Genomic DNA, 12,463 nt, shown 5'->3' with positions numbered 1-12,463 from the left:
AGAGGCACACACACAGAGAGAGAGAGAGAGGCACACACACAGAGAGAGAGAGAGAGGCACACACACAGAGAGAGAGAGAGAGGCACACACAGAGAGAGAGAGAGAGAGGCACACACACAGAGAGAGAGAGAGAGGCACACACACAGAGAGAGAGAGAGGCACACACACAGAGAGAGAGGCACACACACGCAGAGAGAGAGAGGCACACACACGCAGAGAGAGAGAGGCACACACACGCAGAGAGAGAGAGAGGCACACACACGCAGAGAGAGAGAGAGGCACACACACAGAGAGAGAGAGAGAGGCACACACACAGAGAGAGAGAGAGAGGCACACACACGCAGAGAGAGAGAGAGAGGCACACACACGCAGAGAGAGAGAGAGGCACACACACGCAGAGAGAGAGAGGCACACACACGCAGAGAGAGAGAGAGGCACACACACAGAGAGAGAGAGAGGCACACACACAGAGAGAGAGAGGCACACACACAGAGAGAGAGAGAGGCACACACACGCAGAGAGAGAGGCACACACGCAGAGAGAGAGGCACACACACGCAGAGAGAGAGGCACACACACGCAGAGAGAGAGAGAGGCACACACGCAGAGAGAGAGAGGCACACACACGCAGAGAGAGAGAGAGGCACACACGCAGAGAGAGAGAGAGGCACACACACGCAGAGAGAGAGAGAGAGGCACACACGCAGAGAGAGAGAGAGAGGGAGAGGCACACACGCAGAGAGAGAGAGAGAGGCACACACGCAGAGAGAGAGAGGCACACACACGCAGAGAGAGAGAGAGGCACACACACGCAGAGAGAGAGAGAGAGGCACACACACGCAGAGAGAGAGAGGCACACACACGCAGAGAGAGAGAGGCACACACACGCAGAGAGAGAGAGGCACACACACGCAGAGAGAGAGAGAGGCACACACACGCAAAGAGAGAGAGGCACACACACGCAGAGAGAGAGAGGCACACACACGCAGAGAGAGAGAGAGGCACACACACGCAGAGAGAGAGGCACACACACAGAGAGAGAGAGGCACACACACGCAGAGAGAGAGAGGCACACACACGCAGAGAGAGAGAGAGAGGCACACACACAGAGAGAGAGAGAGAGGCACACACACAGAGAGAGAGAGAGAGGCACACACAGAGAGAGAGAGAGAGAGAGAGAGAGAGGCACACACAGAGAGAGAGAGAGAGGCACACACACAGAGAGAGAGAGAGAGGCACACACACAGAGAGAGAGAGAGAGGCACACACACGCAGAGAGAGAGAGAGAGGCACACACACGCAGAGAGAGAGAGAGGCACACACACGCAGAGAGAGAGAGAGGCACACACACAGAGAGAGAGAGAGAGGCACACACACAGAGAGAGAGAGAGAGAGGCACACACAGAGAGAGAGAGAGAGAGAGGCACACACACAGAGAGAGAGAGAGAGGCACACACACAGAGAGAGAGAGAGAGGCACACACACAGAGAGAGAGAGAGGCACACACACAGAGAGAGAGAGAGAGGCACACACACGCAGAGAGAGAGAGAGGCACACACACAGAGAGAGAGAGAGAGGCACACACACAGAGAGAGAGAGAGGCACACACACAAAGAGAGAGAGAGAGAGGCACACACGCAGAGAGAGAGAGAGGCACACACACGCAGAGAGAGAGAGAGGCACACACACAGAGAGAGAGAGAGAGGCACACACACGCAGAGAGAGAGAGAGAGGCACACACACGCAGAGAGAGAGAGAGAGGCACACACACAGAGAGAGAGAGGCACACACACAGAGAGAGAGAGGCACACACACGCAGAGAGAGAGAGAGGCACACACACAGAGAGAGAGAGAGGCACACACACAGAGAGAGAGAGAGAGGCACACACACAGAGAGAGAGAGGCACACACGCAGAGAGAGAGAGAGAGGCACACACACGCAGAGAGAGAGAGAGAGGCACACACAGAGAGAGAGAGAGGCACACACACAGAGAGAGAGAGAGGCACACACACAGAGAGAGAGAGAGGCACACACACAGAGAGAGAGAGAGGCACACACGCAGAGAGAGAGAGAGGCACACACACGCAGAGAGAGAGGCACACACACGCAGAGAGAGAGAGAGGCACACACGCAGAGAGAGAGAGAGGCACACACACGCAGAGAGAGAGAGAGGCACACACACGCAGAGAGAGAGAGAGAGGCACACACGCAGAGAGAGAGAGGCACACACGCAGAGAGAGAGAGGCACACACACGCAGAGAGAGAGAGAGGCACACACACAGAGAGAGAGAGAGGCACACACACAGAGAGAGAGAGAGAGGCACACACACAGAGAGAGAGAGAGAGGCACACACACGCAGAGAGAGAGAGAGAGGCACACACAGAGAGAGAGAGAGAGGCACACACGCAGAGAGAGAGAGAGAGGCACACACGCAGAGAGAGAGAGAGAGAGGCACACACACAGAGAGAGAGAGAGGCACACACACAGAGAGAGAGAGAGAGGCACACACACAGAGAGAGAGAGAGAGGCACACACACAGAGAGAGAGAGAGGCACACACACAGAGAGAGAGAGAGAGAGGCACACACACAGAGAGAGAGAGGCACACACACGCAGAGAGAGAGAGGCACACACACGCAGAGAGAGAGAGAGGCACACACACGCAGAGAGAGAGAGAGGCACACACACGCAGAGAGAGAGAGAGAGGCACACACACGCAGAGAGAGAGAGAGAGGCACACACACGCAGAGAGAGAGAGGCACACACGCAGAGAGAGAGAGAGGCACACACACACAGAGAGAGAGAGAGGCACACACGCAGAGAGAGAGAGAGGCACACACACGCAGAGAGAGAGAGAGGCACACACACGCAGAGAGAGAGAGAGAGGCACACACACAGAGAGAGAGAGAGGCACACACACAGAGAGAGAGAGAGAGGCACACACACAGAGAGAGAGAGAGAGGCACACACACAGAGAGAGAGAGAGGCACACACACAGAGAGAGAGAGAGGCACACACACAGAGAGAGAGAGAGGCACACACACGCAGAGAGAGAGGCACACACACGCAGAGAGAGAGGCACACACACGCAGAGAGAGAGGCACACACACGCAGAGAGAGAGGCACACACAGAGAGAGAGAGAGAGGCACACACACAGAGAGAGAGAGAGAGGCACACACACAGAGAGAGAGAGAGAGGCACACACAGAGAGAGAGAGAGGCACACACAGAGAGAGAGAGAGAGGCACACAGAGAGAGAGAGAGAGAGGCACACACACAGAGAGAGAGAGAGAGGCACACACACAGAGAGAGAGAGAGAGGCACACACACGCAGAGAGAGAGAGAGGCACACACACGCAGAGAGAGAGGCACACACACGCAGAGAGAGAGAGAGGCACACACACGCAGAGAGAGAGAGAGAGGCACACACGCAGAGAGAGAGAGAGAGGCACACACGCAGAGAGAGAGAGAGAGGCACACACGCAGAGAGAGAGAGAGAGGCACACACGCAGAGAGAGAGAGAGGCACACACGCAGAGAGAGAGAGAGGCACACACGCAGAGAGAGAGAGAGGCACACACGCAGAGAGAGAGAGAGAGGCACACACGCAGAGAGAGAGAGAGAGAGGCACACACAGAGAGAGAGAGAGGCACACACACAGAGAGAGAGAGAGAGAGGCACACACACAGAGAGAGAGAGAGAGGCACACACACAGAGAGAGAGAGAGAGGCACACACACAGAGAGAGAGAGAGAGAGGCACACACACAGAGAGAGAGAGAGAGAGGCACACACACAGAGAGAGAGAGAGGCACACACACAGAGAGAGAGAGAGGCACACACACGCAGAGAGAGAGAGAGGCACACACACGCAGAGAGAGAGGCACACACACGCAGAGAGAGAGAGAGGCACACACACGCAGAGAGAGAGAGAGAGGCACACACGCAGAGAGAGAGAGAGAGGCACACACGCAGAGAGAGAGAGAGAGGCACACACGCAGAGAGAGAGAGAGAGGCACACACGCAGAGAGAGAGAGAGAGGCACACACGCAGAGAGAGAGAGAGGCACACACGCAGAGAGAGAGAGAGGCACACACGCAGAGAGAGAGAGAGAGGCACACACGCAGAGAGAGAGAGAGAGAGGCACACACAGAGAGAGAGAGAGAGGCACACACGCAGAGAGAGAGAGAGAGAGGCACACACAGAGAGAGAGAGAGAGGCACACACGCAGAGAGAGAGAGAGAGGCACACACACAGAGAGAGAGAGAGAGGCACACACACGCAGAGAGAGAGAGAGGCACACACGCAAAGAGAGAGAGAGAGGCACACACGCAGAGAGAGAGAGAGAGGCACACACACACAGAGAGAGAGAGAGGCACACACACAGAGAGAGAGAGAGGCACACACACAGAGAGAGAGGCACACACACAGAGAGAGAGGCACACACACAGAGAGAGAGAGAGAGAGGCACACATGCAGAGAGAGAGAGAGAGGCACACACACACAGAGAGAGAGAGAGGCACACACACAGAGAGAGAGAGAGGCACACACACGCAGAGAGAGAGAGGCACACACACGCAGAGAGAGAGAGAGGCACACACACGCAGAGAGAGAGAGAGGCACACACACGCAGAGAGAGAGAGAGGCACACACACGCAGAGAGAGAGAGAGGCACACACACGCAGAGAGAGAGAGAGAGGCACACACACGCAGAGAGAGAGAGAGAGGCACACACACAGAGAGAGAGAGAGGCACACACACAGAGAGAGAGAGAGGCACACACACAGAGAGAGAGAGAGAGGCACACACACAGAGAGAGAGAGAGAGGCACACACACAGAGAGAGAGAGAGAGGCACACACACAGAGAGAGAGAGAGAGGCACACACACAGAGAGAGAGAGAGGCACACACACAGAGAGAGAGAGAGAGAGAGAGAGAGAGAGAGCACACACGCAGAGAGAGAGAGAGGCACACACGCAGAGAGAGAGAGAGAGGCACACACGCAGAGAGAGAGAGAGAGGCACACACGCAGAGAGAGAGAGAGGCACACACACAGAGAGAGAGAGAGGCACACACACAGAGAGAGAGAGAGGCACACACACAGAGAGAGAGAGGCACACACACAGAGAGAGAGAGAGGCACACACAGAGAGAGAGAGAGGCACACACACAGAGAGAGAGAGGGGCACACACACAGAGAGAGAGAGAGGCACACACACAGAGAGAGAGAGGGGCACACACACAGAGAGAGAGAGAGGCACACACACAGAGAGAGAGAGGGGCACACACACAGAGAGAGAGAGAGGCACACACACAGAGAGAGAGAGAGGCACACACACGCAGAGAGAGAGGCACACACACGCAGAGAGAGAGAGAGGCACACACGCAGAGAGAGAGAGAGGCACACACGCAGAGAGAGAGAGGGGCACACACACAGAGAGAGAGAGGGGCACACACACAGAGAGAGAGAGAGGCACACACACAGAGAGAGAGAGGGGCACACACACAGAGAGAGAGAGGGGCACACACACAGGGAGAGAGAGAGGCACACACACGCAGAGAGAGAGGCACACACACGCAGAGAGAGAGAGAGGCACACACGCAGAGAGAGAGAGAGGCACACACACGCAGAGAGAGAGAGAGGCACACACACGCAGAGAGAGAGAGAGAGGCACACACGCAGAGAGAGAGAGGCACACACGCAGAGAGAGAGAGAGGCACACACACGCAGAGAGAGAGAGAGGCACACACACGCAGAGAGAGAGAGAGGCACACACACAGAGAGAGAGAGAGGCACACACACAGAGAGAGAGAGAGAGGCACACACACAGAGAGAGAGAGAGAGGCACACACACGCAGAGAGAGAGAGAGAGGCACACACAGAGAGAGAGAGAGAGGCACACACACAGAGAGAGAGAGAGAGGCACACACGCAGAGAGAGAGAGAGAGGCACACACGCAGAGAGAGAGAGAGAGAGGCACACACAGAGAGAGAGAGAGAGAGGCACACACAGAGAGAGAGAGAGGCACACACAGAGAGAGAGAGAGGCACACACGCAGAGAGAGAGAGAGGCACACACACGCAGAGAGAGAGAGAGAGGCACACACACAGAGAGAGAGAGAGAGGCACACACACAGAGAGAGAGAGAGAGAGGCACACACACAGAGAGAGAGAGAGGCACACACACAGAGAGAGAGAGAGAGGCACACACAGAGAGAGAGAGAGAGGCACACACACAGAGAGAGAGAGAGGCACACACACAGAGAGAGAGAGAGAGGCACACACACGCAGAGAGAGAGAGAGGCACACACAGAGAGAGAGAGGCACACACACAGAGAGAGAGAGGGGCACACACACAGAGAGAGAGAGGGGCACACACACAGAGAGAGAGAGAGGCACACACACACAGAGAGAGAGAGAGGCACACACACGCAGAGAGAGAGAGAGGCACACACACGCAGAGAGAGAGAGAGGCACACACACGCAGAGAGAGAGAGAGGCACACACACGCAGAGAGAGAGAGAGGCACACACACGCAGAGAGAGAGAGAGGCACACACACGCAGAGAGAGAGAGAGGCACACACACGCAGAGAGAGAGAGAGGCACACACACACAGAGAGAGAGAGAGGCACACACACAGAGAGAGAGAGAGGCACACACACACAGAGAGAGAGAGGCACACACACGCAGAGAGAGAGAGAGGCACACACACAGAGAGAGAGAGAGAGAGGCACACACACAGAGAGAGAGAGAGGCACACACACAGAGAGAGAGAGAGGCACACACACAGAGAGAGAGAGGCACACACACAGAGAGAGAGAGAGGCACACACACAGAGAGAGAGAGAGGCACACACACAGAGAGAGAGAGGCACACACACGCAGAGAGAGAGAGAGGCACACACACGCAGAGAGAGAGAGGCACACACGCAGAGAGAGAGAGAGGCACACACACGCAGAGAGAGAGAGAGGCACACACACGCAGAGAGAGAGAGAGGCACACACACGCAGAGAGAGAGAGAGGCACACACACGCAGAGAGAGAGAGAGGCACACACACGCAGAGAGAGAGAGGCACACACACGCAGAGAGAGAGAGAGGCACACACACGCAGAGAGAGAGAGAGGCACACACACAGAGAGAGAGGCACACACACGCAGAGAGAGAGAGAGGCACACACACGCAGAGAGAGAGAGAGGCACACACACAGAGAGAGAGGCACACACACGCAGAGAGAGAGAGAGGCACACACACACAGAGAGAGAGAGAGGCACACACACAGAGAGAGAGAGAGGCACACACACACAGAGAGAGAGAGGCACACACACGCAGAGAGAGAGAGAGGCACACACACGCAGAGAGAGAGAGGCACACACACGCAGAGAGAGAGAGAGGCACACACACGCAGAGAGAGAGAGAGAGGCACACACACGCAGAGAGAGAGAGAGGCACACACACAGAGAGAGAGGCACACAGAGAGAGAGAGAGGCACACACAGAGAGAGAGAGAGAGGCACACACACAGAGAGAGAGAGGCACACACAGAGAGAGAGAGAGGCACACACACGCAGAGAGAGAGAGGCACACACACGCAGAGAGAGAGAGGCACACACACGCAGAGAGAGAGAGAGGCACACACACGCAGAGAGAGAGAGAGGCACACACACAGAGAGAGAGAGAGGCACACACAGAGAGAGAGAGAGGCACACACACGCAGAGAGAGAGAGAGGCACGCACACGCAGAGAGAGAGAGAGGCACGCACACGCAGAGAGAGAGAGAGGCACACACACAGAGAGAGAGAGAGAGGCACACACACAGAGAGAGAGAGAGGCACACACGCAGAGAGAGAGAGAGGCACACACACGCAGAGAGAGAGAGAGGCACACACACGCAGAGAGAGAGAGAGGCACACACACGCAGAGAGAGAGAGAGGCACACACACGCAGAGAGAGAGAGAGGCACACACACAGAGAGAGGCACACACACGCAGAGAGAGAGAGAGGCACACACGCAGAGAGAGAGAGAGGCACACACACAGAGAGAGAGAGGGGCACACACACAGAGAGAGAGAGGGGCACACACACAGAGAGAGAGAGGGGCACACACACAGAGAGAGAGAGAGGCACACACACAGAGAGAGAGAGAGGCACACACACGCAGAGAGAGAGGCACACACACACAGAGAGAGAGAGGCACACACACAGAGAGAGAGAGAGAGAGAGGCACACACACGCAGAGAGAGAGAGGCACACACACGCAGAGAGAGAGAGAGGCACACACACGCAGAGAGAGAGAGAGGCACACACACAGAGAGAGAGGCACACACACGCAGAGAGAGAGAGAGGCACACACACAGAGAGAGAGAGAGAGGCACACACACAGAGAGAGAGAGAGGCACACACACAGAGAGAGAGAGAGAGGCACACACACAGAGAGAGAGAGAGAGGCACACACACAGAGAGAGAGAGAGGCACACACACAGAGAGAGGCACACACACGCAGAGAGAGAGAGAGGCACACACACAGAGAGAGAGAGAGAGGCACACACACGCAGAGAGAGAGAGAGAGGCACACACACAGAGAGAGAGAGAGGCACACACACAGAGAGAGAGAGAGGCACACACACAGAGAGAGAGAGAGGCACACACACAGAGAGAGAGAGAGAGGCACACACAGAGAGAGAGAGAGGCACACACACAGAGAGAGAGAGAGAGGCACACACACAGAGAGAGAGAGAGGCACACACACAGAGAGAGAGAGAGGCACACACACAGAGAGAGAGAGAGAGGCACACACACAGAGAGAGAGAGAGAGGCACACACACAGAGAGAGAGAGAGGCACACACACAGAGAGAGAGAGGCACACACACAGAGAGAGAGAGAGAGGCACACACACAGAGAGAGAGAGAGGCACACACACAGAGAGAGAGAGAGGCACACACAGAGAGAGAGAGAGGCACACACACGCAGAGAGAGAGAGAGGCACACACACAGAGAGAGAGAGAGGCACACACACAGAGAGAGAGAGAGGCACACACACAGAGAGAGAGAGAGAGGCACACACACAGAGAGAGAGAGAGGCACACACACAGAGAGAGAGAGAGAGGCACACACAGAGAGAGAGAGAGGCACACACACAGAGAGAGAGAGAGGCACACACACAAAGAGAGAGAGAGAGAGGCACACACACACAGAGAGAGAGGCACACACACGCAGAGAGAGAGAGGCACACACACGCAGAGAGAGAGAGAGGCACACACACACAGAGAGAGAGAAAGGCACACACAGAGAGAGAGAAAGGCACACACAGAGGGAGAGAGAGGCACACACACAGAGAGAGAGAGAGAGGCACACACACAGAGAGAGAGAGAGAGAGGCACACACACAGAGAGAGAGAGAGAGGCACACACACAGAGAGAGAGAGAGGCACACACACAGAGAGAGAGAGAGGCACACACACAGAGAGAGAGAGAGGCACACACACAGAGAGAGAGAGAGGCACACACACAGAGAGAGAGAGGCACACACACAGAGAGAGAGAGGCACACACACAGAGAGAGAGAGAGGCACACACACGCAGAGAGAGAGAGAGGCACACACACGCAGAGAGAGAGAGAGGCACACACACAGAGAGAGAGAGGCACACACACAGAGAGAGAGAGGCACACACACAGAGAGAGAGAGGCACACACACAGAGAGAGAGAGAGGCACACACACAGAGAGAGAGAGAGGCACACACACAGAGAGAGAGGCACACACACGCAGAGAGAGAGAGAGAGGCACACACGCAGAGAGAGAGAGAGAGGCACACACACGCAGAGAGAGAGAGAGGCACACACACGCAGAGAGAGAGAGAGGCACACACACGCAGAGAGAGAGAGAGAGGCACACACACGCAGAGAGAGAGAGAGAGGCACACACACGCAGAGAGAGAGAGAGAGGCACACACACGCAGAGAGAGAGAGAGAGGCACACACACGCAGAGAGAGAGAGAGAGACAGAGAGAGAGAGAGAGAGAGAGAGAGACAGAGAGAAAGAGAGAGAGACAGAGAGAGAGAGAGAGATAGATAGAGAGAGAGACAGAGACACTCATCCACACACACAAACACACATACACACACACATACACACCTTTCCATTCCTGGGTGTTTTCATCATGGAACACGTGACCTAGGGCAGAAACACAGAGTTAGTGAAGGCAGCACAGCTAAGACAGAGACTCCTCAGGTAGAAGAACATCTCTCAGAAACAGTGTGTCCTATCACTGCACTGTAGAGAGCACTGGAACACAGTCTCTGTGCTTTTCTAGGTGTACAGCTGCTCAGAAGAGAGAGCTCCAGAGGGTAATTACCTCCACCCAGAAGATCATCGGCAGTACAAGTATTGAATCTTGGGCAATATTTGTCTTCTCATGTGCAATATGGATAAAGTGCAATATATGCGACTCAATATTTTGCAATATGAATAATTGTTTCCTGTGTAATTTGTTAAGTATGTAAAGTGTAATTTGTGTATCCTGTGTAATGTGTAAAGCACCTAATTTCATTGGACATGCCACAGGGTCCAGTGACAAAGATATACTCTATACACTCAATCCACACACTCAATCCACACACCACACACTCAATCCACACACTCAATCCACACACTCAATCCACACACTCAATCCACACACTCAATCCACACACTCAATCCACACACTCAATCCACACACCCAATCCACACACCCAATCCACACACTCATCCACATACCACACACTCAATCCACACACTCAATCCACACACTCAATCCACACACTCATCCACATACCACACACTCAATCCACACACTCATCCACATACCACACACTCAATCCACACACTCATCCACATACCACACACTCAATCCACACACTCATCCACATACCACACACTCAATCCACACACTCATCCACATACCACACACTCAATCCACACACTCATCCACATACCACACACTCAATCCACACACTCATCCACATACCACACACTCAATCCACACACTCATCCACATACCACACACTCAATCCACACACTCATCCACATACCACACACTCAATCCACACACTCATCCACATACCACACACTCAATCCACACACTCATCCACATACCACACACTCAATCCACACACTCATCCACATACCACACACTCAATCCACACACTCATCCACATACCACACACTCAATCCACACACTCATCCACATACCACACACTCAATCCACACACTCATCCACATACCACACACTCAATCCACACACTCATCCACATACCACACACTCAATCCACACACTCATCCACATACCACACACTCAATCCACACACTCATCCACATACCACACACTCAATCCACACACTCATCCACATACCACACACTCAATCCACACACTCATCCACATACCACACACTCAATCCACACACTCATCCACATACCACACACTCAATCCACACACTCATCCACATACCACACACTCAATCCACACACTCATCCACATACCACACACTCAATCCACACACTCATCCACATACCACACACTCAATCCACACACTCAATCCACATACCACACACTCAATCCACACACTCATCCACATACCACACACTCAATCCACACACTCATACACACACCACACACTCAATACACACACATACCACACACTCAATACACACACATACCACACACTCAATACACACACATACCACACACTCAATACACACACATACCACACACTCAATACACACACTCAATCATAATTTGAGCAAGATGGCGCCAGTGTCTGTGGCTTGCCGTCGGTCTCGTGGCCTAATTTTTAGTGTGTTTGTTTTAATTTGTCTCATGTCTTATTTAACACCTTGTACTTTGTCAGTACCGGTCTATGACAAATCGACTCTTAAGTTTACAACCCAGTGTAAACGATTTATGGTCTCAAGCACGAAATGGCTCATATCACTCACCTCCTCCGGTTCTGATACTGATACCTGGCTCCCCTCGCCCCTGGCCGTGTTCCTTAACGGCGAGGAAGCGTGGGAAAGACCGAGGATGACGCAGAGGCCTTGGGATCAAACTGAAGCAGTATCTGGACCCAACCACGTGAGTCGCGGCTGTTTCTGGGTATCCATGAAAAGGGTGTGGTCGGCCACTATTCAATTTGCTGGTGCGCCCTGGATCACTACGGAAGCCGAGAGAGGCCATGTGGTATTATTATTTTGGCTTTTGTTTTCTCGTGATCGCGACTTAATTTTCTCGTGATCTCCAGATAACAAAAGTTGTTTTCACGTGATCACGACTTAAAAAGCAAAAAAAATAATAATATCACATGGCCTCTCTCGGCTTCCGTAGGGATCCAGCATGTAATTGGAATATTAATTGACTCCGACTGCGGATGCTCCGCTTCCGGCTGCCCCCGAGGTCATCGTGGAGGAGCGTGTTTCAGCCATCATCAGCACCTCAG

At 54.0% G+C, this 12,463-nt stretch overlaps 1 long non-coding RNA gene across 1 annotated transcript in view; it reads right to left on the bottom strand.

Moving 5' to 3' along the window:
• The window catches only part of LOC131362422 (uncharacterized), a 27,544-nt gene extending 15,356 nt beyond the window's left edge, over positions 1 to 12,188 (bottom strand). The window contains exons 1-2 of the long non-coding RNA XR_009206179.1: positions 11,967 to 12,188; positions 10,128 to 10,166 (exon numbers count right to left, since the gene is read on the bottom strand). This is a non-coding gene — a long non-coding RNA (uncharacterized LOC131362422). The remainder of the gene's footprint in view (positions 1 to 10,127; positions 10,167 to 11,966) is intronic.
• Positions 12,189 to 12,463: the final 275 nt, after the last annotated feature.

The sequence above is a fragment of the Hemibagrus wyckioides genome, linkage group LG12 (genome assembly GCF_019097595.1).
Source record: "Hemibagrus wyckioides isolate EC202008001 linkage group LG12, SWU_Hwy_1.0, whole genome shotgun sequence".
Taxonomy (NCBI): Eukaryota; Metazoa; Chordata; class Actinopteri; order Siluriformes; family Bagridae; genus Hemibagrus; species Hemibagrus wyckioides.
The sequence above is the reverse complement of the archived record's forward strand: the minus strand, read 5'-3'. Positions and strand labels throughout refer to the sequence as shown.